Raw genomic sequence first — 21,851 nt, forward strand, 5'->3', positions numbered from 1 at the left:
GAAGGGGGGATAAGAATGTGGTTTCTAAGATTCCTTTAATCTCTGGAAAGCTGTGATTTAACTGTCTTGAGGTCCAAAAAGTGATGGAGGATAAAAGATGATAATTTGTACAACGAACTGAAAGCCAAGCCCCTAGTAAGGAAATGGGAGCACATTTGTCTGTGGCCATGAATCACAGGTGAGGTGGACACTTCTCTAGGCTGTTGTCCCTGAAAAACATCAGAGATATTTCTGGTTTTATTTTTCTTTTATCCTTCCGCCTATTCCTCCTGCACCTTTAAAAAAATCTTCCTTGATTTTTCTTTATTTTCACCTTCTCTTTTGGGGAAATGAAAAATGAAAATGAATTGGGGAAATGAAAAATGAAAAAGTCTTGACTTTTTAAAGCTCATTAAGGAAGTATTTATTTTTCATTTAAATTTGCAAGAAATGGTGTTGATAAATGTTGGAAAATATATAAATACTTTAAAATTCATGGTGGTGTTCTACTGGAATGAGATTGCATTCTAGATTGATTAGACAACAGAAGGTTGTAGGAGAGTTGATACTACAAAAAATTGAAAGTCTACGAAACCAAAATTTTAGTCTGTACAACAAAGCTTAATAAGACATGCAAAAATTTAGAACCCCTACTTTAACTGTCGTTGGTTTTTGAAATATATTTAAGCTTTGAAAATGCCTGTTATTAATGAAATATTCTTTTATTTTGGATATTATGAATGCAATATATGGATCAAGATCACTAGTGACAATTGAAAAAACTATTGGAATAATAGCACTTGTTGTATGAAATTCGATTTTGGAACTAAACAGGAAATAATGGATCTAAAATGGACACGTTTCTAGAATTTTGCTGAAAACGTTTTAAAATGCTATTCTCATCCAGCCATATTAGCCTTCTGGCTTATCTTTAGCTTCATCAAATAAGTGTGTTTTGATAATGATAGATGTAGAATTCCAACAAGGTTATTTTTTAAATACATTGTCATTCTGAACATTTTATCACTTCTACTTTAATAATACATACATGATTTTTCTTCTGAATGTCTCTTCTCCCTGCGTCACTGTTCATTCACAATGAAAGGTTAGGGAGAAGCTTTAAAATTCACTATTTTACTGTCATTTGTATAATAAACTAAATTATACAAAGTAAAAAAAAACTGAATGTGAAAGCATAAACTGTATGCTTCTCAAGGATAAATGTATTTTTGACTGCTTAAAATATTTTAGCAGTGGTAGATCTGAAACAGAATTAAACATGAGATTGTGGTTTAGGACTTGAACCTACATTATAGTCACTTATATTTTGCTACTGCCAAGATTGGAGTAGCTATCTCTATAGAACTGTATGATCTAAAGAAAACACTGAAAGTTAAAGAATTTGTGATATCACTTCATAATTTACCAATACTAATAGTATTAAGCATTATATATCTAAGTAAAAACTGCCAATACCACCACTAATTGAACACTTAAAATATGCAGTCTTTTCAGTCTTCATGTATAATTTTAAAAATTGTGACAATGTTAGGAGGTAGGTACTACATTTTTCTTTTCATTGTGCAGGTGAGAAAATCTGCATCCCAAATCACATATCTATTAGCGATTGAAGCAGTGGTTTGAACTCAGGTCTAGCCGATTCTCCATTACTGTACCATAGTGCAAACACTCACGTAGCACATAACATGTACTTTGCATATATTGAGGGAATCAGCACATCAATCCCAACATGTGGGTACTATTATTTTTCCCAGTTATAGGTCCTAGCTTGTGGGTAACGGAATTGAAATAATTCTTGTAGTTTTGAAGTTTTAAGTTGAAAAAATGTGAATAGAGTGTTAATTCAGCAACAAAATAATTTCTGATGTTGTGAAATATACATTTTAACAGGATGTGGATAGGTTATTTTCCTCCATTCCTTAGGATTTAATTAAATGTTCTGTTAACTTAAGATGAAAAATATCTATGTGTCCTCTCCTGTCTGCCTGATTTCCTACATTGGTGAATCTGGAATTCATGTGTATTTGGCGTCTTTTTGCCGAAGAACGTATTAATTGTGATAGCAGCACCTAGTGTTTTTATAGCATTTGAAGTTTTCAGAGTACTTAATATTACTGACTTCATTTGATTGTCATAATACTCTTGTGAAGACATTCTTCAGATGAGGAAGCTAAGACATGGGGAGGTGCTTGGATAGTGATTCTAGGGTCTGCTTGCTTGGGAAGAGGAACAAGATCTGGAGCTCAGGCCTCTGGCTTCTCTGTCCTGTTTTTCTTGTTCACTGTCTGTGTTTTGGGTCTCACTGCTCTGTGAATGGTCAGGGAAAAGGATGAACTTATAGAAGAAAATTAAAGGAATTTAAAAAATTTAAAAAGACAGGTGATGTGTTACTTGGCATCTACTTATACTTTAGAAAGAAAGGAAAGATTGAGGATACTGCATGAGTCTGCAGCCCAGTGATGGTTAAAGTTGTTAACTCTAAATAGGCATGTGATTCACCGATTCTCTATACACATGCAATCAATTCTCAGCTCCACCCTCCTCACCCTTTTCTCATTGTGGTGTTTTCTTCTCATTAAACTTTGTCCAAGCTCTCCCTCTGTTTGGGGCTTAGGAAATTTATTTTGACTCTTAGGCTTGATATGGATGTGTTTTCTTTTGGAAAATCCTGGAAACAATGTTAACACAAATGATAATTTGTATTTTGTGAGATGGTGAAGAGCATCCATTTGGGCTCCTCCAGAAGGGCTTATGATAATTCTGCCTTTCATTGCTATACCTTTAATTCTTAGCATTGAGCTCTTTCCTCAATAGTAATTCACTTCAATCTCCACCAACATCAACAAAAGTTAGAATAGTTTGAAACACTTTCTACACTTTTTTTTTTAATCACACAGGAAAGAGGAGTGAGTTTAGTAACTTGAACTCATTTAAAAGTCAGCAGAGGCCTTGAGGTTAGATATGACTCTCACTCTTCAGGATTGTTAAATACTGAAAAAAGTTCCTGAAAGAGGGAGATTTCTTGTCTAAGACTGCTGAGGTCTGTTGGGGGAAGAAGGGGGGAATGGGGGACGTTGAGGGTTTATGTTTTGAAAAACCATTTACTTTTGAAAAAAGATGAATCTCTTTCTGGCTTTCTGGTAACAAAAATAAATAAAATCTTGTTAGTTAACTTCTTTGCTTAAGAAATGTAATTAAAATGTTTCCTCTAATGTAAATGTAATTAAAATGTTTCCTCTAATAATATTAGAAATTACTATATTATTTTTTGACATCATGACGGTATCTGTAACTTTGTTCATTTCCATACTGTATATAAAGAATTTTCCTTAACTGTTTCAATGGTCAGTTTATGATTAACTCACTCTTTGGAAATGTTTCCTACTGAGCTGTCTGTTGGCACATTTATAGTGCATAAGCACATGGGATTTTTTCTTTAATGAGACAATTTCTAGAGAGTGATAGAAGTCAGGCTGCCACTGTCCAGATGAGTGACTAAAGTCAGCTCCTTACCCTGCCTCTGGGTGAGTGTGAAGGGCCTGCTTCCCATGACACACAGTGTAAAGTGCTATGTTTTCTTAAATCAAAGAGTATCCATACCTGGCCAGTGGTAGGTCCAGTTGATTTGAATTGCAATAGGATAGTTTCATCATGTTCAGGTTCAGGACAGGCACTGTCAAAAGGAATTCAGAACATCAGCTTAGGGGTGAGTCAGAGATACAGGTAAGAACATTATTGGGAGAGAGAGAGAGAGAAAGAGTTGTATTTTAGTTAAGAATTAAACTAAAGAGCTTCTTCACAGCAAAATGAACAGTCAGCAGAGTAAACAGACAACCGACAGAGTAGGCGAAATTCTTCACAATCTATGCATCAAACAAAGGACTAGTATCAAGAATCTACAAGGAACTCAAATTAGCAAGAAAAATAAAACAATCCCATCAAAAAGTGGGCTACGGACATGAATAGACAATTCTCAAAAGAAGACATACAAATGGCCAACAAACACATGAAAAAATGTTCAATATCACTAATGATCAGGGAAATGCAAATCAAAACCACAATGGGATGCCACCTTACTCCTTCAAGAATGACCATAATTAAGAAATCAAAAAATAATAGATGTTGACATGGATGTGGTGATCAGGGAACACTTCTACACTGCTGGTGGGAATGTAAACTAGTACAACCACTATAGGAAACAGTGTGGAAATTCCTTAAAGAACTAAATGTAGAACTACCATTTGATCCAGCAGTCCCACTACTGGGTATCTACCCAGAGGAAAATAAGTTATTATACGAAAAAGATACTTGCACACCCATGTTTATAGCAGCACAATTCACAATTGCAAAAATGTGGAATCAGTCCAAATGCCCGTCAATCAATGTGGATAAAGAAATTGTATATATGATGGAATACTACTCAGCCATACAAAGGAATGAATTAATGGCATTTGCAGCAACCTGGATGGAACTGGAGACTATTATTCTAAGTGAAGTAACTCAAGAATTGAAAACCAAACATTGTGTGTTCTCACTCATATGTGGGAGCTAAGCTATGAGGATGCAAATGCATAAGAATGATACAGTGGACTTGGGACTCAGGGGAAAGTGTGAAAAGGAGGTGAGGGATAAAAGACTACAAATTGGGTTCAGTGTATACTGCTCAGGTGATGGGTGCACCAAAATCTCACAGATCACCACTAAAGAACTTACTCATGTAACCAAATACCACCTGTTCCCGCAGAACCTATGTAAATAAAAAATTGAAAAACAAAACAATACATGGTTTCTGAGTTAGATCTTGGTTTGGATTCCAGTTAAGCTCCCTATTAGTATACAGTCTTGGGCAAGTAACTTGACTTCTTTGAGCTTCAGTTTCCTCATCCATGTATTGAGTTTAGGTGAGTATTAAATGAAATCATGTATGTCAAGTGCTTAACAGAGTGTCAAGGTCCAAGGTAAGTACTCTTATTGTTAATGTCATTATCACTATTATTATTTTTAATGGTTGTGGGATTCATTGGTAAACATAGGTGTCGAATTTTGAATTAAGTGCAAGAGAACTAATGATATTAGAAGGTGAGATAAGAAATAAAATTTGTTCTTTCTAATGTTGTATAGCACTATTTTATTTTATTTTGCACAGCCATCTTTTCTCTTTCCTTCTGTGGCCTTGGATCTCCTTTGAGAAACCACACTTTCCTCTTTCTTAATTACAGAGTTTGGATGGTTTAATCAATTATATCCCATGCCTTTGACCACATAGTGATGGTTCAGGAATGGGGTGAGTCACTCAGTTGGGACCAATAAGACATTTGCAAGGGTAGTTTTATTTTTCTCTCTTCCTGATACAGAAGAGTGTAGATGTGAGTGTAGATGTGAGTCTGAGGCTTCAAGGAGCTATAACCATCTCCTTGGGACCATCTCCAGGAACCACATGGAGTTTCAAAATGGACCCAGTTCAGAGGGAATAGAGTTGAAGATGAACCTAGTGATACCATGTGAAGTGGGAATCAATGCTGTGCCCAAAGCTAAATGTATATCTATAGGTTTTTCCATGAACCAATACATTCCTCCTTTTCTCTTTTTTGAGCCAGTTTTCACTAGTTCTCTCAACCAAGAGTAAGAGAAATCTAAGTGATTCACTGTGTTTCACCAGTTAAATGATTTCAGGTTTGTAGATGTGTTAACTTTTATTACCCAAGTTCCAGGCAATTTGGAGACCGTTTGTTAAGCCTCTACATCTCCTATTGTATATGCGAGAGGAGATATAAAGACAAAGTCCCAGAACCTATTTTGCAGCATGTAAATAATAAAATAGAAGTACAGTCCCAGTTTCATAGTCAATGCTTTCTTTTCCTTACCATTGATTCCAGAAATATCATAGATCTTGAGGTTTAGAAGGTCACCGCAGGCATCCCAACAAGCTACTTGAGAGCCTGCAATGGTTTACTACTACCTGTCTATCTTTGTGAAATTCTGCCTGGCGTTCCCTGTCACAAGAAAACCCTCCCAAGCAAAGGCTCTTGAGCCTTTCTTGGCTACAGATGGCCCCAGGGACCTCACCTTGGCATGGCTTGAAAGATCCTTATTGTCTAGTGCATACACATTAATCAACACCTGGAAACATTTTTTCATATATACATATGTAAACAGGAAGAATTAGTGTGTAAATCTTTTTAGGTACTTGTTTGACGTTTCTCTCTTGAAGTATTTCCCACTCAAATTATCCAGAAATCTCTGGGCTTTATGTCGTCCATGGGACTTAAATCAGCCTTGCTTCAAAGCCCCACAGGAGCTTGATCTCTCTGTCTGCTAGTGTGGTGCTATTGCACAAGACTGGTTCTGTGTGGTTCCTGGGACAGCTTTAGTTCTCTGATGCTAGCAATGCCCTTGTATTTTCAGCCCTTCTCAACCCCATACTGCCCACACAAGTTTCCTTCATCCCTATAGCATTTTAGCTTTTGCATTGAGCCTGGCCAGGCCATATCTCCCTAGCTTTGTGATGAATTCTTTTCAGGGGCTCCTTGTATTCTGTCAGCAAGCTTGGGTCACATCCTCCTCATTCAGCCCTTACAGGGTACCAACTTCCAGTCTCAGAGTGGCATTTGGGATCCTGAATATTTTTCTTCCCTCAAGGGTCTGGAATTTTCCCACAAATTAGCCAGCTTCCAGCCTAGAGCTGGCTCAGCCTGGCAAGGAGTACTGTCAGGAGTCAACCTCCACTCACCAAGGCCGCGTTTGCTTTGTCCCCCTGAGCAGTAGGAGGCTTGCCTGTATTTACATAACTAAGGGGGAGCTCTGCAGTGATTCCTCCCTGAACAAAGATAGCTTGTTCCAAGGCTACCTTTTTTTAGGCAAAGGAGGAGGGAACAGCTTCTAGTCTTCCCTAATGTATGTGTCTGGCTGGCTGTTAACACAATTCCCGGATCATTAGCACTATTGCCCTCCTTTGTTTTTGGATGGAGTTGACCTTTTTAACAACCTTCTCATCTTTTTCCCTTTTGTAGGAGTATTTAATGCTTGGCAGATTTTTCCATTCTTACCTCCTCTTATAGAACTTTAGTACCCGAGCCATGCAAAGACATTTTTTATACCTTAGTGATTATTCAAGTCCAGTTTTCAGTCTGCTCCTAATTATTTTTGAGTCAGTTCAATAAACTCTTTACTCTTCTGTAAACTAAAGACTGTTGAAAACTTCTGGAATAATATTTCCCAAATAACTTTGCAAAGAATCCCATTGTCCTAAGAAATGTTAATAGGAAGACTGGAGAAAAATATTCTTGTTCCAATGAGTTTGGTAAACACTGCATATTGTATTTATGAGATATAGCATAGTAAAGGAACTGAAAAGTCCTGCAGTGAGGAAAACAAACTTTTGTTTACTCCAGAATTTCTCATATTTGCACATGATATTAGGTATTTAGGTATCATGCTATTTAGGTATCACACAATTGCTTCAAACTCATTATGTATAAAACTGAAGTACTTTTTTTTTTTCCTTTGGAGACTTATTTCTATTTTGGTAATGTTTCTTGTTTTGTTCACCCTGCCAGGAACTAAATGGTTACAAATGCCCTATTTTTTTTTTTTTGAGATGGAGTCTCGCTCTTTTGCCCAGGGTGGAGTACAGTGGCACAATCTCGGCTCAGTGCAGCCTCCACCTTCCAGGTTCAAGCGATTCTCCTGCCTCAGCCTCCTGAGTAGCTGGGGCTACAAGCGTGCACCATCATGCCTGGGTGATTTTTTGTATTTTTTAGTAGAGACGGGGTTTCGCCATGTTGGCCCGGCTGGTCTTGAACTCCTGACCTTAGGTGATTCACCTGCCTCTCCCACCCAAAGTGCTGGGATTATAGGCATGAGCCACCAGGCCCAGCCAAAATGCCTTTTCCTTAACCCTCCTTGCTTTTACCTTTAGTTGAGGTACTCATCACTGGGATTATTGAAATTGTCTTCTAGGTGTCTTCTTGCCATCAGTTTTGAATCGTTTCAAGCTAATCTTCAAGATAATCTTCCAAAAATGTAGATCTGATCATTTTACTCATGGGTTTGTCACCAGGAGAAGGTATCTGAGTTACCAGTGGCGAATCTGTACAGGAATCTCAATTCTTGCCTCCTCAGAAGAAAGAATTCGACTGGGGGGCATAAGGCAGAAAAAGAGACTGAGGCAAGTTTCAGAGCAGGAGTGGAAGTTTATTTTAAAAGCCTTTAGAACAGGAAAGAAAGGAAAGTGTGCTTGGAAGAGACCCAAGCAGACACCGAGGTCAAGTGCAGTGTTTAACCTTGATCCTAGGACTTTAGAAGCTGGCCCCTTTCCCATGATTCTTCCTTTAGGATGGGTTGCCGGCAAGCCCAGTGCCCTCCTTATCCTTGGGAAGTGAGCACACACAGTGTGTTTAGGATGTTGTATGCATGCCCGTCTGAGACTTTTTTCCTTTTTCTGTTGGAGTGCCCCTGGAAACTCATACTCTGCCATTTTGTCTCTTACTGTGCACGCCCAGGAAATTGCTTATCTCTAGTGCCTGCATTCAGTTAACACTTTAGTGCAACAGGTGTGGACCATCAGGAAGTGGCTTTTCCCTGGCATCAGCTGCCAAGTTATTACTTTTAGAGTGGCAGTGTGATAATTTCCAGACCTTCACCTGACAGTCCTAGTGGCTGGGAGAACCCTTTCCTGCCCACTCTTGCCTATCTAACTACCTGTAACAGGTTTAAAACTTGATGGTGGATCCCTGTTGTTTATAAGAGAATAACATCTAAACTCTTTTACAAGCCGCACAAGATTCTTCATGATCAGGCCTCTGCCTACCTTTCTAACCTTATTTCTCACTTTCCTACTTCCATAAACTCCCTTGCCTAAGTCCTTCCAAATTACTAAATCATCATGACTCTCCAGATTAATATTGATTAATCTTGTTTCCTTTGCCTGGAATGCCCTTTCTTTTCATTCCCTTTAGTCCCTTGTCCGCAGTGACTCAATTCAAGATCATGTACACTCATTACGCTCATACACACACTGCTTAAAATCTGAAAATATGTGCTTTATCCAGAGCTCTGGACTTAGTTGGTTCTCGGATATATTGAGTCTTCTGGGCCTGGCTTTGCTACTTATCTCTGCTCATTCCCTCAGTTTCAACTGGGACCTTCCACCTGCTTCTCTGCCCCACAGAAATTGGACCTTGACACATTACATTGGCTCTTTTCCTCAGCTCATCCTGAGACTTTGAGATCAAGTAAAACTGACTTTCACCCTACCCTGCCCCCAGCCACCTGTGTGCAGGAAAGTTGCTCAGCCTCTCAGAGCCTTCACGTTTTGATCTGTAAAATGGCCCTGATGAGGATCCCTACTTCATGGAATTGTCGTGAAGACCATGAATTGAATTCTGTGGAAAGGCAACCAGTGCAGTGTGGGGCAGGGGGTAAGGCTCAGCCAGAGGTAACTCCTGAGTAATTCACCCGTCATTTACTCATTGGGAAGTATTTGTATGCCACGTGCTGCTTTATCAGGGTGGAGGAGCAGGTAGTCAAGACCCCCTGCTCTCAAGACACTGTCACTGTCCATCACTATCCAAGTTAAGGAAACAAATTGGTAAAGCATAAACAAACAAGATAATTACAACCAGCGGTAAGTGCCACTAAGGAAAGAAACAGAGTACAATGATGAGCAGCTGGAGGAAGCCACTTTAGACAGACTGGGAAGGAAACCCATTTGAAATACTGATGGCCCAGTGGGAAGAGGATGCTAGTATTACCACACATTTACTTATTTATTTATTATTTTTTGAGACAGGGTTTCACCCTCCATGCCTAGGCTGTAGTGCAGTGGTGCAATCTTGGCTCACTGCAACCTCCATCTTTCTGACTGAAGCAATCCTTCCACCTCAGCCTCCTGAGTAGCTGGGACTACAGGTGCATGCCACCACAGCTGGCTAATTTTTGCATTTTTTTGTAGAGACAGGGTTTCGCCATGTTGCCCAGACTGGCCTCAAACTCTTGAGCTCAAGCGATCCACCCACCTCAGCCTCCCAAAGTGCTTGGATTATAGGCATGAGCTACCATGACTGGCCCTTGCCCTCTTATTTAAATTAAGTTTTATATAAGTTATAAAGCACGTTTTAACTAGATTCTATCCTACCTCTTTCAGTAGATCCCCTTGGGCTAGTCCTTTAACTTGGCCTCAGTTTGTTCAACTCTGATATTCTTCTGATTCTAAAATGCCACTTATTGGTAGACGTAGTATATATACATTGCATTTTTTAAAGTAATGTTTTGCTTAGATGATTCTTAGTTGTGTAATCCTCTCTGAAAACATCAAGGCTTAGGCTTTCTCATACCTTTTGTTTATATATAAGCTCCTCTGCAGAGGCTTTTAAACCTGGGTATACTTCATTTTTGGTAATATTGACATTCCCTTAAAATTTTAAACTTTTAGAGAGAAAACTTGACTGTACATACACTTCTGGAGAGAGAAAGGCATTATAAAGAGCTAAAAGCATGATAAAGATATCACCTAGATTTTACATCTGCATTTGGCATAGCTACTGAGAATATTTCCAAAACTGGAAATCTAGTTTGAGAACTGAAATCAAACATCTCTTTGCTGTTTCAAGGATTCCTCTACAGATCAAACAGTAAATCTTTCGAGTAGTTTTTTTAAAAAAACTCTATTTCCTTCCTAATATACATGTAAATATGCACACAGAGGTTTACAGACATACCAAGATATACGTATCTATATATGTAAGTAGAGGGAAAGTTATTTAGGAAGGTGCCGAAGTGGTAATCCACATGGAATTTTTGGGTTTCGCTGATAGTCCTCATAGCTTGAGTGTAAGATGCAACAGGGGCAAGCTGGATCTTGAGGTCCAACAGAGATTGGGGCCAGAGTATGAGGGCCCTTGAGATCTTGCAGGGTCTGCACTGATTCTGACAAAGGGCCAGTGAGTACTTTTTAACAGATAGACAGGAGATGACCATAGACAGGAGATGACCTGCTAAGTGCTTGAGCTAAGCATTCTGTCAGTGGGGGAGGCTGTAGTGGACAATTGTAATGCCAGTGGTAGGAGGAGCAGGCTTGAAACTGAGGCAGTCTGGTTAAAAAATGATACAGACCTTTACTAGAGCAACTGTAAAAGAGGCCCAGAGTTTGAGAGATTTGGGATGTTTAAGAATTGAAGTGAGTGGTCAGAGGATGAGAAGAGAGAACAGTGAGCCTTGGAAACCTGGTGGGGGGAAAAGTAGTGTTTATTGCAAAGGAAATAATGGAGCAAGAGCAAATGTAACTTATAGTGTGTTTCAAATTAATGTAGGAGAATTCTAATGGCATTTACCCTTAATTTGTGTAGATATATTTTACAACCGAGTAGATATGTTTTATTTTTCTATGATTTTTGCTATATCATGCCATCCTAAATTTTCCCTTTGTTCCTTTTTTTGATGTTCAGTTCGTTGCTTGGTTGGGTTTTTTTGGTATTTACTGATTATCTAGTGGAAGCTTGGTCCCTGGTAGAACACTTAGAAATTTGGGGTTTATCATTTCTATTAAAAATGGAAAATATTTTCTTTCTGTGTAATAGGAAACCTTCTAGGAATATTTGTATTTCCAAGGCTATGGCACATATATGCTCACTAATGAATGTATTCTAATTCCTAGTCTTAGTTGTTGGGCCATATCCTATCTGAGCTGTGTTCAGAGATCCTTGACCTTGTCACATTGGCTTAAGGGTAAGATGTAGTTTATCCAAGTTATATATGGAGGTCATTGAGTCTTCATTTGCTTACAATAAATTGTTATTGTAAATATGATGGATGAGAAATCTGTAAGGAGAATTGGTTAATTCCAGTGGATGATATATTAATAGTCAATTTACTTGTCTACACAAACAGCAGCGAGGCAGAACTCTTGGCCTTTGACTGTTGTGCCTGTGTATTTCCTACCAACAAGATCTCCTAGAAAAGGAGGATGGCAGTTTCCATGTTTATTTTCTGTGTCTTCTTTTTTTTAATGGCTTATGCACATCTGTAGGAATAAAGGAGGCTGGTGTTTGCTTCCCATGCTCAGTGAGAGGGGTAGTGTGGGGGTGGAACTGGATGAATGCTCTCATTTGCACAGGATTATGCAGAGGAAGTGTGCACCAGTAGTGGTATGAGCACCAAACAACTACAGGAAACAATGCTTGGCAGTCACTGCAGCTGTGTGGAGTCTGGCTGCGCAGGCTTCCTCTGGATAGAGTTTAGTTTCTGAGTCACTTGTTTTCCACTTAAAGCACCTGTGTCTTTGGAGAACTCCATTGAAGAAATATTTGTTGAATATGGGCCTTTCTCTGGTTTGCCTCAATGCCAATTATAATGCTTTTTGGACATGAAAAGTTCTGCTAAATCAACATAGTGTCTGAGGACCAGTGGTGTCAGGACAGGCCAGTGCATAGAGCAGTCAGAAATCATTAGGTTAGAAAAATGAATGGTTTTTAAATCTTTCAGAACACTCCCCACTGAAGTGTGTATGCATGTGTATACACAATTAATTTTACACAGAGATGTGTTTGGTGACCTTAGGTGTAGGCTTTACCTTGCTATTCTCATTCTTTGTTTCTGTGTAGAGGAAATGAAGGATGCTGCTTGCTGCTTCTGAGTAAGCAGGTGCCTTATAGATTGTGTGCTGAATCATTTGCACTCTTTGAGTTGTCTTTTAAAGTAGCTGCATATTTATAATTCATCTTAGACAAGATGATCAGTCTAGAATGGTTATATTCGGATATGGGTGGACACTGGACACTATTTTTATTGGTCAGTCTAGGTCAAATTTTAATGATGATTGATAGCATTGGATATGGATTGGGTAGAGTAAAAAACATACATAGAAGGCTAGATTCATGTTAGAATTAGCTATGCATCTGCTTCTTATATCTATAAAGTTTAACAAGGATTCTTTATCAAAATCACTGCTGATTTTTCCTAATAGCCTTAGGCTTTTGGAAGAAGCAGCAGAAAAATTAGAATTTATTGGCTGCCAGATGATAAAGTACAGCTTCCTGGGGAGATAGCAATTTAGAATTTTAGCAAAGTTACTATGAAGTATAATGATGAAGGGGAGATAATATTAATTAGCATTGGCTTTTACAAAAAATTGTTGAAGTATTTTTAGCTTTGTTTGCTTGGAATTTGGTCAGTTGACTGTACCCAAGAGTCTCCAAACACATAGACATGTAGAAAGATAAATAGGCAATCAAAAGCATATATCCTTTTTTTTCTATACTGTTTTGGACTCATGGTTGGAATCCCTTCTGCAGTATTTGAACAATTCCTAGAGATGTAACAGAAATTTCTTAAGTAGCAACAGTTCCAATTATGGATCCAGTTATGGGTAATGAATTATCTAGAAATTCATCACTAATGATAAAGCATAATCTATCTTTCTAAATTTTCTTCCATTGGTTTTAGAGCAGCACAGAATTAATTTTTACACCTTCTGTAGGACAATCGTTCAAATATTTGAAGATTGTTATCATGTTTCTGTAAGTCTTTTCTTCTTTGTTGTCTTCTTTTTTTGTAAAAGATAGGGTCTCACTGTGTTGCCCAGGCTGGACTCAAAGTCCTGGGCACAAGCAGTCCTTGTGCCTCAGCCTCCCGAGTAGCCGGGACTGCAAGTGCACGCCACTGTGCTTGGCTTCTCTTCATAAAATGAAATAAATGTAGTCTCCTCAGTTCTTTCTTTTTTGATTATTACTTTCTAACTTCAGTGGGTAATTTGAAATGTCTGATTAGGATAACACATATGAAACAGCACAGTTAAAGGTTAAGAAATTTAAAATCGAAGGAGAGAATAGAAGCAATTTAAAGAAAGGGACACTATCATCATACCAAGTGGTTTGAGGATTACAGTGATCTCTCAGCAGCCCTGAAGTCAAGTAAAAAAGAAACCCAATAGGTTAATACAGAAATGAGTTCATGAACTAGCTTAAAGCCTTTGTTCCCAGTGGTAATTTGGAAAATGCTAAATTAAAAGCCCAAGAACTTAAATTATTATAGAGATAACCAAACATATAAAACCTAGAAAACTACTACAATCACCGCTTATATATCTACTATTGAAAAATTATCATTTCTGTCTCTACAAAGAAATACAAAAATTAGCCAGCTGTGGTGCCATGCATGTGTAGTCCCAGGTACTTGGAAGATTGAGGTAGGAGGATGGCTTGAGTCAAGAACGTGGAGGCTGCAGTGAGCCGAGATCATGCCACTGCATTCTAGCCTGGGTGATAGAGTGAGACTCCCTGTCAAAAACAAAAACTAACATTTGACCATATTTGATTCATCTACTATCTATTATAAATACATATATACCACTATTTTTGCTGAACAATTTAAAAGTAAATATAGATAGGCATCATGACATTTGTCCCCTAAATACTTCAAACGGTACAGGTGTCAAAATAAGGATATTTTTCTATATAACCATAATATCTTTATCACATATAACAAAGTGAATAATACTTCCCTGATATTATTTAATATCCAGATATTTAAAATATCAAATTTTACTAGTTTTCTCCACAATGGATTTTATAGCTAGTTTCTTTGAATTTGACATGATTGAATAAAGGTTCAGACATTACTTTTGGTTGTCATGTCTTCATGAGTCTAAGAAAATGTTTTCTTTAGCAGTTTTATAAATATCTTGATTTGAATTTAATTTTCTGATGATCTACCAAAGGTGATTATCATTTTTGATGTATTTATATTGAATTTATACTGCTCCTCTTTGAGTTTGAATAAAGCTTTCGTTTTCTATAATTTAGGGGATTTTTAAAAGCCTTGCCTTGCGTTCAGTGTAGAAGGGACTCAGTAAATATTTTTGTTAAGATTTAAATAAGTTGTATAATGTTAAACAGTTTACAACTATTTTAGGACTATTACCAGCTAAGCACTAAATCAATCATCGAGAATTATTCCATGTTTTTATGCAGAGTTTAAATACAAGGAATGTACTCTTTTAGGTAAATAGATCCTAAAGCATGTTTTCTAATCAAGAAACATCTCAAGGGGCTAGGTGTGCTGGCTCAACGTCTATAATCTTAGCACTTTGGGAAACAGAGGGTGGAGAATCACTGGAGCCCCAGGAGTTCGAGACCAGCCTGGGTAACATAGTGAGGTTTCATCTCTACAAAAAATAAAATAATGAACTGGGCTTGGTGGTGTGCACCGGTAGTCCCAGCTATTCAGGAGGCTGAGGTGGGAGGAGGTCAAGGTTGCAGTGAGCTGTGATGGTGCCAGTCTACTCCAGCCTGAGTGACAGAACAAGACTCTGTCTCCAAAAATCAAAAAAAAAAAAAAAAAAAAGCTCCTCAAGAATCTTTGAGAGTTTTGGAGTTTTAGGTGCTTGAATGCTAAGATTTTCATCTGGCTAACCAACAACAAAAAAGAGAAAACAAAAACACCCAAACCCCAAATTATTTAGACAGTATTTAAGCCATTTACACTTTGTCAAAAATGTTAGAATTCTGATTTATCCCTGCCTAAAACAACTGTGTAGTTTCGAGAACATTTAAAGAATGAGATGCCATATTCTTGCCCATGGGATTTCATTTCTATGGAGCATTTACCCAAATATTATTTGCTGTGACTCACACTTCCAGGATACTCTCATCTAGAGCATCAGTCCCCAGCCTTTTAGGTACCAGGGACTGGTTTCATGGAAGAAAATTTTTCCATGGACCGAGTACTGGGGGAATGGTTTGGGGGTGAAACCGTTCCACTTCAGATCATCAGGCATTAGATTCTTAAAAGGAGTGCACGACCTAGATCCCTCACATGCACAGTTCACAATAGGCTTCATGCTCCTATGAGAATCGAATGCCCTTGCTGATCTGACTCTAGGCAGAGCTCAGACAGTAATGCTCACTCACCCACTGCTCACCTCCTGCTGTGCACCAGACTGGTACTGGTCTGGGGATTGGGTACCCCTGTTCTAGAAGTTTCACTGCTTTTTAAAATTTTCTTAGGTGGTATCTGACTTAAATTTTTCTTAGATTTTGGTTCTAAGAAATATAATAGTTAAAATTTCAAAAGCAATAGTTTTGAAGGAAGGTTTAGAAGAGAAGAAACTGTTTTTAGAAAATCTTGTATAATTTTCAGTGCTGTCAATATGTTGATCTCAAAATGAAGATCACATTTTTAATCTTAGCCCTCTAACAGCAAAGAAATGGAAAGAAAGCAAGGAAATTTTCTTGTAGTTGAGTGGATTTTCCTCCTTTAGTTTAAATTGTGGTGGTGGTATATCTTTAAGAGCGGTTAACTCACTTAAGAGTGAAAAGAATTCCCTAAACTCAAAAAGTGTAAAATGTATAAGCATATTCTTTATTACATTTATTATTGCCAGAGTGGTTGTAGTTTGTTCAGGATTAACATTTTCTTTACCTATGTTGTTACTATATACTACTTGTTACATAAATAAAATCTGCACCAAAGTTGGGTCTTATAAATAATATAACATTTGTATCCTCTTTTTAATGAAAAATTTCCCATGTAGTCCATATAGCTTTCTTCCACATTTTTTCTGTCTCGAACTGCAGCTGATCTAAAAGGAATCTAGGAAGCATTCTTCATTCACCCTTTAAGAGGCCCAGCAAAGTCTTGGTAAAGTTGACAATTCTTTTTCTGAGACAGAAATCAGGCACAGTCAGTTGATAACTTCCCCCCTTTCATTCTGCATTCATTCTGAATATTTTATGACAAAAGCTTTTAGTTTTGTTACAGAAAAAAAATACAAAGCCCAGATTTGTCCAAAAGAACATACCGACAAGAAGGTCTACGGCAGTGAAACAGAAATTGAAAAGAGTTGAAATGGAATTTTTTTCCATGCTTCATATCCTCCATTGTTCCTAAACCTGTCCCATTCATTGTCATGGAAAATGTTACTACAGTCTAAAAAGTTATAACAAAGTTCAAAATTTATATTTAACTTAGGATTTTTAATAAGAATAGTAAAACAATAGGAATGGTGTTACTGTATTATTTACATACTTTAGTACTCCCTTTAGGGGTTGATTGATTTATTTTTTGGCTAAAAGTAATATATTAGCAATGTAACAATACCAAGGAAATCTTTGCTTTCATGGATAGCTTCTCTTTGGTACATGTTTATACCTCTGAATGTTGAACTTTCTGGATTTTGATATAAGTGAACATAGGCACATAGGATCATAAAATCCCAAGGCAGTCAGTGTTTCAGCAATGATTTCAGTTAATTAAGAAAACCAATTTAAGGAGAAAAAGGATGGCTCCTTAGTTTATTCACTGTAAATCAAATTATTTTATCTACTTTGTACAGTTTTGGGGAGGATTAAAACAGACAATGCTGTATGTAAGGTTTTCAGCATACTGCCTGCCATTAGTGTGTGGTAGAAAAGTATCAGTTTATAAAATGTATGTTTAAACTTGATTTATGGGACAGAGGCAGTTCTTTGCATATTTCTATTTACATATTTTTCCTCTGTTTTTAAGTGAAACCTCTCTTCATTACAGTTTGTATTGAATAAATTGCATCAAATTCAGATTAAAGATACATACTTAATCTTTCTGAGGAACCCAATAAGAGTTAAAGAGGGATGGAAATAGAGATAAAGCAAAATACATAAAGTATTTACTACTCATTGCTCAGTAGTTATCAGTAGTCATGTAATAATTCATTACCTTTTAAAATTAGATGATAAATAGGCTGAACTATATGAAATTGCTAATATTTGACAAAAATTGCCATTTCTGGTGGTTTAACCCAATTCTTTGACTCTGGCTTACTAAGAAGACAAGGTATTTGTCCTAAAATGAGAAGAGCTGTTAATATGGATGGTGGAGTTGATGTTTCTGCCTGGCCTTTTTTGTTCCTGTGTGTGTAAAACTATAGCCATATGAGTGTATATTGTAGAGCGTCAGGTTTTCCTATAAACATTTTCCTTTAAGTTTAATGTTTCCTTTAAGTTCCAAAGAGGAATTAGAAACAGAATTGTGTGTAATAGAAAAGATTCTTGGAATGAGTCAGGGGACCTGGGTTTTCATAATAACTATAAAGACTTTTTCAGCTCTGTCTCTGATTGCCTGACTTCTCATTTGTTTAATTATCTTTTCGCAAGTCAACAAAAATTTAGTGTTGACTATTTGGAAGTCCGAATTATCATTAATTGGACTTGCTTTCAGCAGGTTATATGTGCTAACTAATACAATGTCTGTACTCATCTACCTGACTCTTTGCAAAATTGTATTTCTATAGTGGTAAATGATTGTCCTTAGTAATTACTGCTTAATATTGTTATGTCTTACTTACTGCATTTTAATTTTTTCAAGAATTTTAATTTGTGGTAGCAAAGCTAGACAGATGTAAGTTTTTTCCTAGACATTTATATAATTTCTGGAAAATAAAAAATATCTGAAAATAGGAATTGAGGTTAAGAACTTGGGAAAACTTTTTTTTATTGTTGTTACTCCTTGTGTTCACAAATAGTAACATCTGGAGTAGCTCATATCTGGCATCCTTTTTAGTAACATATTTCATTTTGCAAAGATCAAACATTGGTCATTGTCTCAAAGGATGATGTTAAAACAAATAAACCCTGAAAATCAATGAAGAATATTCTACTCTTTGAAATCTCATGCAGATATATCAATATCACCTGCAAAGAAATTTATGGTTTTCCATTCCATAGAAGTCTTTGAGAAAGTCTATCAAGAGCAAATCTAATGATGATTTATTCTTCTTTGAAGATAAACCTCATGAGTGCATGGGAGGTTAATGACATAAGTTTATATACATTCTCTTTGCTTAATTCTGTTACCTTGATTGTTCATAGGGAGAATGTGAAGTTGACAGGTGTTCCCTATTTAGCATTGTAAAAATCAGCTAAACCTTGTTTAGGTTGTTGAATATTTTACTTAATACTCTGTCACTTTAGCATGTATTTTTTTTAGAAAGGCAATTCTGAGACTGATTGACCCCAGAATATGGGGAGAAATTTGTGGCCATTTTTATGATGGATGACAAGGTTTTACACATCTTTAGAATGGATATTATTTTTTTGAAAAATGACTTGCATATTTGCCTTCATACTTTTTTTTTTTAAGAGACAGGATCTTATCAGTTGAGAACCTTATTAGTTGAGGTTCTCTAGAGGGACAGCACTAATAGGATATATATCTCATATATCATATATCATATACATCATATATCATATATCATATATATCATATATCATATATGATATATATCATACAGGATATATGATACATATGATATATATCATACAGGATATATGATACATATGATATATATCATACAGGATATATGATACATATGATATATATCATACAGGATATATGATACATATGATATATATCATACAGGATATATGATACATATGATATATATCATACAGGATATATGATACATATGATATATATATCATGTGATATGTGATATGTATTGTGATATGATACATATGATATATATGTATACATGTGATACATATGATATATATCATATGTATCATTCATTGTCATGGAAAATATTACTACAGTCTAAAAAGTTATAACAAAGTTCAAAATTTATATTTAACTTAGGATTTTTAATAAGAATAGAATATATATCATATATATCATATATATGAGAATTTATTAGGTAGTTTTAATTCACACCACCACAAGGTCCCACAATAGGCTGTCTGCAAGCTGAGGAGCAAGGAAGCTAGTCTGAATCCCAAAGCTGAAAAACTTGGAGTCTGATGTTTGAGGGCAGGAAGCATCCAGCATGGGAGAAAGATGTAGGCTGAGAGGCTAAGCCAGTCTAGCCTTTTCGTGTTTTTCTGCCTGCTTTATATCCTGGCCATGCTGGCAGCTGATTAGTTGGTGCCCACCCAGATTAAGGGTAGGTCTGCCTTTCCCAGCCCACTGACTCAAATGTTAATCTTCTTTGGCAACACCCTCACAGACACACCCATGATGAAAACTTTACATCCTTCAATCCAATCACGTTGATACTCAGTATTAACCATCACACCATATCATCCACAGTGGAGTGCAATGGTGCAATCCTAACTCACTGTAACCTCAAACTCTTGGGCTCAAGCGACCCTCCTGCCTCAGCCTGCCAAGTAACTAGGACTATAGGCACACACAACACCACACCCAGCTAATTTTTAAAGTTTTTGTAGAGATGAGGTCTCACCATGTAGCTCAGGCTGGTCTTGAACTCCTGTGCTCAAGTGATCCTCTAGCCTCCGCCTCCCAAAGTGCTGGGATTACAGGTGTGAGCCACCGTGCCTGGCCTTCCTTCATACTTAGAAATTGCATGAATCATTAGATTTTTGTAGTAAAAAACAAAAATCTCATATTTGCTCTATTAGATAGGTTTCAGCCAATTTTCGAGAAGCTGGTTAGTAAACAAGAGAATTAAACTTGAGAACAAAATAAAGTGCCATCAATTAGTTATCATAACTTTGATAGGCAATTTAAATTAGCTATTATAACAGTAATTTTTTTTTTTATATTTCTGTCCTGGGGGAAAAGTACCATTTAAAATTTCATGTGTCATTTGATCAGTAAATCAGCATATTAGATAGAAATTTCAGCTGTCTACTCATAAAAAATGTTATATTCTGGTTTGGCTTTGGCTCAAATCAGAAAATTGCTATATAAAAATTTACAGAATAATGCAATACCCTCTACTCAATAGCTCCCAACTACTAAGAATATTATAAATGTAAGCAGTTTTCAGGAACATAGCAATGTGGGATATTTCACTGGAATGATTGTAAACCACAATTAATCACATTTCTGTGACTGCCATCAGTACCATCACCTTCCTTCAGTGTCTCACCTTGTATTTGGGAATCCCAGATTTCATGTCGGCTTTTGAGTAGTCCTGCTGCTGACCATAGGCTTTTCTCTCATCTTGCTTCTCACCCACTCCACCTGTGTCACAGTGTCATTTGTGAGCTTGCTTATGAGTGTGCATGGGGTGGTCTCCTACTCAGAACATGCCCGGCTGTGTTTCTGTTGCTTCCTAGCTGCCTCTGCAGCTTCTGTGAGGGAAGACCGTTGGGCACCAATGGTACTGAAGCCTTTGGACCTCAAGCACCACACTGTTTTCTGGGTAGAAGTGGAAGGAGCCTGTGCTCTCAGCTTTCTCCACACATTTTCCTTTCTCTGGATTCAGCAGGTATTTTTCTAGAGTTGACACAAAGGAAGAGCTGTGAGACATCTTCCTGTATCTTGCCTTTGAGTCCTCTTTTTTTCTCCCTGGCTGCTTTGTTATTAGGCTGAATTCTTTTTCATTAGGTTTTGTAGTCCCTCATACTATTAGATTTCTTGTGGGTCACCCTACCAGTCCTAAGAAGGACATCAGTCATATTTGAAACTCATAGATTTGGGGTAGGCTCCAGTTGTTACACAATTCCTGCCCCTGCTCTTAACAAATTTAACATATAAATGAAATTAGCAGGCCTGGTGGGGTGGCTCACACCTGTAATCTCTGCACTTTGGGAGGCCCAGTCCTGTTGATCCCTTGAGCTCAGGAGCTAGAGACCAGCCTGGGCAACATGGCAAAACCACATCTCTACAAAAAAATACAAAAATTATCTGTGCATGGTGGCATGCAGCTGTAGTTGCAGCTACTCGGGAGGCTGAGGTGGGAGGATCGCTTGAATCCAGGAGGTTGAGGCCACAGTGAGCCGTGATTGTGCCACTGCACTCTAGCCTGGGTGACAGAGCAAGACCCTGTCTCAAAAAAATAAAATAAAATAAATAAAGTTAAATAGCAGAGATTTCTTGAAGAGCCTTTTTTGTGACAGACAGTGGAATACTGT

At 37.3% G+C, this 21,851-nt stretch overlaps 1 protein-coding gene and 1 long non-coding RNA gene across 4 annotated transcripts in view; one reads left to right on the forward strand and one right to left on the reverse strand.

Annotated features, from left to right (window-relative positions):
* Nucleotides 1-21,851, forward strand: part of VAV3 (vav guanine nucleotide exchange factor 3) — a 398,937-nt gene that overhangs the window by 90,880 nt on the left and 286,206 nt on the right. The gene's annotated exons all lie outside the window — the stretch shown is intronic.
* Nucleotides 20-20,948, reverse strand: LOC129049844 (uncharacterized). The gene is made up of 3 exons (XR_008513219.1): nucleotides 20,864-20,948; nucleotides 3,601-3,673; nucleotides 20-209 (listed from the first exon to the last, which is right to left on the reverse strand). It is a non-coding gene; the product is annotated as an uncharacterized LOC129049844 (long non-coding RNA).

The sequence above is a fragment of the Pongo abelii genome, chromosome 1, assembly GCF_028885655.2.
Source record: "Pongo abelii isolate AG06213 chromosome 1, NHGRI_mPonAbe1-v2.0_pri, whole genome shotgun sequence".
NCBI classification, from domain to species: Eukaryota; Metazoa; Chordata; class Mammalia; order Primates; family Hominidae; genus Pongo; species Pongo abelii.